We start from the raw sequence: 6,219 nt of genomic DNA, 5'->3' as shown, positions 1-6,219 counted from the left end.
CACTTTACTCTCTACTCTCACTTTACTCTCACTTTACTCACTTTACTCTCACTTTACTCTCACTTTACTCTCACTTTACTCACTTCACTGTCGCACCAGCCTCACCTCTGACACATGTTATTTCTACCAAAGACAATTCAATAAAGGAGATAAAGGAAAGAGTGAATTGTGATGAGTAGAATAAGCTTCAATTCCTACATCACCAACAAGTATTTTTTTAGTTTCATTTTAGATTTTCTTTTATTAATTTAAGAGCTCTCTCTCTCCCTCTCCCCCCCTCTCTCTCTCCCTCTCTCTCTCTCTCTACCTCTCTCTCTCTCTCTCTCTCTCCTACCTGTCTCTCTCTCTCTACCTCTCTCTCTGTCCCCTCTCTCTCTCTCTACTTCTCTCTCTCTCTCTACCTGTCTCTCTCTCTCTCCTTCTCTCTCTCTCTCTACCTGTCTCTCTCTCTCTCTCTTCTCTCTCTGTCTCCCTCTCTCCCTCTCTGTCTCTGTCCCTCTCTCTCTCTCTACCTGTCTCTCTCTCCCTCTCCCTCTCTCTCTCTCTACCTGTCTCTCTCTCTCCCTCTCCCCTCTACCTGTCTCCCTCTCTCTCTCTCTCTACCTGTCTTCTCTCTCTCTCTCTCTCTACCTCTCTCTCTCTGTCCCCTCTCTCTCTCTCTACCTCTCTCTCTCTCTGCCTGTCTCTCTCTCTCCTTCTCTCTCTGTCTCCCTCTCTCTCTCTGTCCCCTCTCTCTCTCTCTCTACCTGTCTCTCTCTCCCTCTCCCTCTCTCTCTCTACCTGTCTCTCTCTCTCCCTCTCCCTCTTCTACCTGTCTCTCTCTCTCTCTCTCTCTCTCTCTCTCTCTCTCTCTCTCTCTCTCTCTCTCTCTCTCTCTCTCTCTCTCTCTCTCTCTCTCTCTCTCTCTCTCTCTCTCTCTCTCTCTCTCTCTCTCTCTCTCTCAGGATATCCCTGAGGCTCCGGAGCGTTTGATGACCGACGCGATAAACGAGACGATCCTGCTCTGTCGCTTCCCTACTGAGATCAAGTCGTTCTACATGCAGCGCTGTGCGGAGGACCGCCGCCTCACCGAGTCGGTACCGGAACACTCTTCTTCTTCTTCTTCTTCTTCTTCTTCTTCTTCTGTTGATTCCAAACAAACCGGAAACGTAACACCGCATCACTTCCTGTGGGGCAGAAGATTGCCTGAATGTGTATTTGACAAGCTGATCAGCTGACCGGCTCACTGACTCACTGACCCAACCGACCGACCGGTTGCCGGTTGCCGGTTGCCGGTTGCCGGTTGCCGGTTGCCGGTTGCCGTCTGTGTTGCAGGTTGACGTGTTGATGCCCAACGTTGGTGAGATCGTTGGCGGCTCGATGCGTATCTGGGACTCTGAGGAGCTGCTGGAGGATACAAGAGGGAAGGAAAATCGACCCGACTCCCTACTACTGGTACACCGACCAGGTGAGGACTGTGTGTGTGTGTGTGTGTGTGTGTGTGTGTGTGTGTGTGTGTGTGTGTGTGTGTGTGATTGTATACACTGTACAGTGGCCCTGTGTAGCTCCATGGGTTGAGCAGGACACTGAGCAGGAAACAATTAGTCGATCGATAGAAAATTAATTGATTATAATTAGGGCTGGGCGATATGGACAAAATCAAATATCCCGATATTTTTGACCAAATACCTCGATATCGATATGCGACAATATTGTAGGGATGACAATTGGTGCTTTCACAAAATATTTACACAATGAGATTTTTGATAAATAATCATCAGTAATGTGGATATAATGACTAAGTGGGTAAAGGCAAATAATAGAACAGCTAGAACAGTCTGGTAAGTTCAGAAAATGACATCACTTTACTGTAATGCAGCCTTTAAAAACCAGGAAGAGACACTTATGCCATATCACCATATTACCATATCCAAAATCTAAGACGATATCTAGTCTCATATCACGATATCGATATAATATCGATATATTGCCCAGCCCTAATTATAATTTTGAAAAGCAGTTCATTGTTTTAGTCATTTATCAGTAAAAATACCAAACATTTGCTGGCTGCAGCTTCACAAATGTTAAGATTTGCTGCTTTTCTCTGTTTCATCTCATTAAATGAAAACTTTGGTGGATTTCTGTCTGCTGGTCAGACTGAAGAAAACATTTTAAGAATCACTTTTGGTTCTGGTAACATTTGCATTTGTCATTATTTTGGACATTTTATAGACTAATTGATTAATTGATTTATTGAAAAAATAATCAATAATTATGATTAATCGTTATGGGTTGGGGGTTTTTACCAGCCAAATTAATTTTAATATACATTTTTTCTTCATGTTTTCAGTTCTGTTTCGTGTTTAGACCACTTTACTGTTTGAGGACATTTGGAGCTTTAATTTAAAACTCACTCCCTACAGTGGATGTTTTTTGTCTCTGTCTTGTTAGTTCACATCCAGGAAGTTTAGACGCCACCGCTCCGTGTAGAGCAGCAGAGCAGCCGGCCAATCAGCACCCTGTTAGATACAAAGCCGTTGTTTTGCTTTGATTTGATTGGCTGACGGTCAGAGGGAGTGTACAGTGGCCAGCAGGGACAAAGTTTGAGAACAGGCAAAGACCAAAGACTGTTTGGTTTTAACAGAGGTTCAGATGTTATCTTCTCAAAAAGGAATCAGCCAGTGTATCGCTGAACTTTATCTGTTTATCCAACAAAGACAAATAACATCTGCTGCTTGGTGGGAGAGAACTCGGACTGAATTTACTATTCCAAGACAAACAAATGGCAGCATCTGTCTAATAGGAGTTCTTCAGTTGCCCTTGGTAATCATGTTTGATTAGCAAGTCAGTCCCAAGTCAAGTCCAAGTCATTAATGTCAAGTCTCAAGTCTAAATGTAGAACAGCAAGTCAAGTCAGAACAAATCAAGAGTCCAGTATCAATTTAATATCTTAAAGAAAACTAAATATCTAGGACTTTTCAATGCAATATGGTTTTAATAGGATAAAAACTCATGAGTTTGATTTCTATAATCAGTTTCAACTTCAATAAATTCAATCATTCCATACAAATTCAGAAAACAGAATTTAAATTCAGTCGTCTGCTGGAACAAATCTCATCACTTTCAATCTAAGTCATTTACACAAACACAAGATCTCAAGTCAAGACTTTAGAAACCTTTTCAAGTCATCAGAGTACAAGTCAGAGTCAAGTCCCAAGCAATTAAAATTGTGACTCGAGTCTGACTTGAGTCCAAGTCATGTGACTCGAGTCCCCACCTCTGGTAATAGTATATATTAACATGCTTGTGTGTGTGTGTGTGTGTGTGTGTGTGTGTGTGTGTGTGTGTTTCAGAGGAAGTACGGCACCTGTCCTCACGGCGGCTACGGTCTCGGTCTGGAGCGCTTCCTCACCTGGCTGCTGAACAGACACCACATCAGAGACGTCTGTCTGTACCCACGCTTCATACAGCGCTGCCGCCCATGAGCACACACACACACACACACACACACACACACACACACACACACACTCCCCACATTAGTCTGTCTGTACCCACAAATCATGAATATCTGGCATGTGGCAGCGCTCGGTAAGCCATAAAATGTGTGTTGTTACGGTGATAAAATAAAAACACAAAGCGTTCAATATCTCAGTAGGCTACTTTATTTTCTGCATTAAACGCCTTTCCAAAGAGTTTATAAATCTAGAGAGAGCAGTCCCTTCAGAAAGCTCCACCTATATTCTACCCAGAGTGCTTCACTGCTTCTTCTTTATTTGATTTGATATAATTTTGACGACTGGAGAGCTGAACCTGAGCATTACTGACACTCAGCGATGGGTTCAAACATCAGACTGACTGACAGCTTTCCCAATAATACATTATTTCTCAAGACTGTAGTTTGTGTTATGAATGTCAAAACAGTCAAAACCACTCGGGGGGGGGAATAATTGTCATGAAAACAAAACGGTTTTTGTCAGAAGTCGATGTTTCGATGCCTCGTTCTCACTGACAAACCGCCTCTCCAGTTTAGACAGTTCAGCGTTTCTGTGCTAAATCATATTTAACAAAACATTCATCTGCAACGGAGACAAAATCGAATCAAATGGCAGTTACAGATGTGGAAAAGTCTGTCTGTCCCTCGTTATCGGCTAAGGAAACAACAGTGTGGCGTACAGTGGCTGAGAGTTTGGTAAAATGAGGAATAGTCTGACAAGATCACAGATGACTTACTGAGGAATAATACTGAAATCATAATGTGGTGATGATATTGAACTCTACCGGTTCAGACTTGACTGATTAAGACCGTCACTCCTCCCTCTGCGCTGTGGGAGAGGATTTCAGTCTTTTTTTTATCACAGACAGAAAGTTAAACCCGGCTGAATTTTTTCTGAACAGACGGATTTGTCACCATCTGTTCAGCCAATTAGAACCAAGGAGGCGTGTCTGTGTTTGTCTTGGGGAAACATGGAGGCTGTAATTGATGCGGTGTTCACTGTCTTGTTGTGTGACTCATTAAAGGATTACAGAAACGAGGATAAAATGGAGAAAGCCTGGCAGAACGCTGGGATCACGAAAGCCTGGCAGAACGCTGGGATCACTGTATACTGCAAACAAAAAAAATCTCCATTTTAACAAGTCTTTAGTCTGTTATTAGGGGTTCAAATCCATAGGGCTGAAACCCTGTTGTTTTTGTGCTGGTTTATTATTGTTCATCCGCGTTGGCGCAAATTCCCGTGAGTCGGTAAATCGCAGAGACATCAAATTTGGCCCAATAACAGACACTATGACCCATTACTAGCTCAACAAATATTTACCCAATCGGCCTGAAGGTGGCGCTATAATTAAAGGTTTTACTTTAAAGGCCGTAACTCCTACACCGTTTGTCTGATTTCCATGAAACCTGGTCCACATATGCAGGTGTCCTAACTCTACAGTTTTGCAATTTGGACCCTCAAGGTCCGCCTGGAAAATTTCTGAGATATTTTTTAACATCTCCTCCTACACCGTTGGACCGATTTTCATAATCGGTCCCAAACTTCTCAGCCTCGTCTGGAATGGCATTTCTAACATGCGTACCGAAGTTTGTGCGATTCGACCGAAAAAGGTGGCGCCGCAAACGCCAAAAATGGGCGTGGCCTAACACAAAGAATGGCCGTAACTCCACACCCGTTTGTTCAATGATCACGAAACTTGGCAGATATATCAAGGGATATATTTGGACCACTGACACTTTATTCGCGACATCAGTACCGTTCAGAAAAGGCTTGAACCCCTTTCATGGCCGCTTGTGGCTATATTTGAGTTCTAAAATCGTAATTTTCTTCAAACAAGTGAAAAAATCTGCCAGTGAGGTTTGATAATTTCTCTTGTTTCCAGTGTAAATCAACTTGTTTGAAGAATTCAGTGGAATCAAGAGTCATTTTCTTGACAGCAGAGCAGTGATCTGTCTTATTCTGACTGCTTTCAACAGACTGACACTCTGTTCTAGAAAACTCCTGAAACAAGTGAAGCTGCATTGGAGACAAGTGGAGTTATCTCTCCTCACGGCAGAATGTTTCTCTTGGTTTGAGAAAAATAAGATCTGAAGGCCGAATATGAGACTAGATGACTCGTTATTTAAGACGGACGGTTTTTGCAGTGTAGGTTTGCCAGGTTTTCTTTTCTTATCCTCTTATTCTCTTCCTCTGTCAGATGAGCTAACAGGGATCAGACTGACGTTACAGGAGCCAAACCTCAAACATGATTTGACAGCTGCTGTTTGTTCACAAATCCGTCCGTCCAAACTTTGCCGTTTTCTGTCAGATCTGTGACCATGTGACGATATATCCCCCAAATACACAACAGATACAAATGTCTCTGATGTTTCTAGACATTATGATATGGTAATTCCTCAGTAGATCGTCCCATTAATTGAAATCCCTAAGCATACTTCACTTTCAGATGATTCTGTACATTAGCTTGGATCTAAATACAGGAAGACATGGGTTAAGCGTAGGGAAGACACTGTCGGTATCTTCGATTCATACACACACACACACACACACACACACACACAGAACAGCTTCTCTTGTCCTTCTTTCTCCCAGGTTTCTCTCTGTCTCCTGTAGTGTCAGCAGGTTATATAAGTTATAGGTTATAGGTATAAGTTTAGCTGTTAGTATTTGAATATCAGATCTCACTGATTCACAGTGTGGATCTACTTTACTCAGATCTACAGTTTGGCTGTGGGTCCTGAGG

At 42.7% G+C, this 6,219-nt stretch overlaps 1 long non-coding RNA gene across 1 annotated transcript; it reads left to right on the top strand.

Annotated features, from left to right (window-relative positions):
- Window positions 1-941: 941 nt before the first annotated feature.
- Window positions 942-3,842, top strand: LOC139667809 (uncharacterized). The gene is made up of 3 exons (XR_011696964.1): window positions 942-1,076; window positions 1,315-1,447; window positions 3,333-3,842. It is a non-coding gene; the product is annotated as an uncharacterized lncRNA (long non-coding RNA).
- Window positions 3,843-6,219: the final 2,377 nt, after the last annotated feature.

The sequence above is a fragment of the Centroberyx affinis genome, unplaced genomic scaffold (assembly GCF_046629955.1).
Source record: "Centroberyx affinis isolate AG114_WGS23_722 - 3 ecotype Tasmania unplaced genomic scaffold, CSIRO-AGI_Caff_v1 ptg005774l_1, whole genome shotgun sequence".
Taxonomy (NCBI): domain Eukaryota; kingdom Metazoa; phylum Chordata; class Actinopteri; order Beryciformes; family Berycidae; genus Centroberyx; species Centroberyx affinis.
This window is presented reverse-complemented; position numbering and strand designations above follow the sequence as displayed.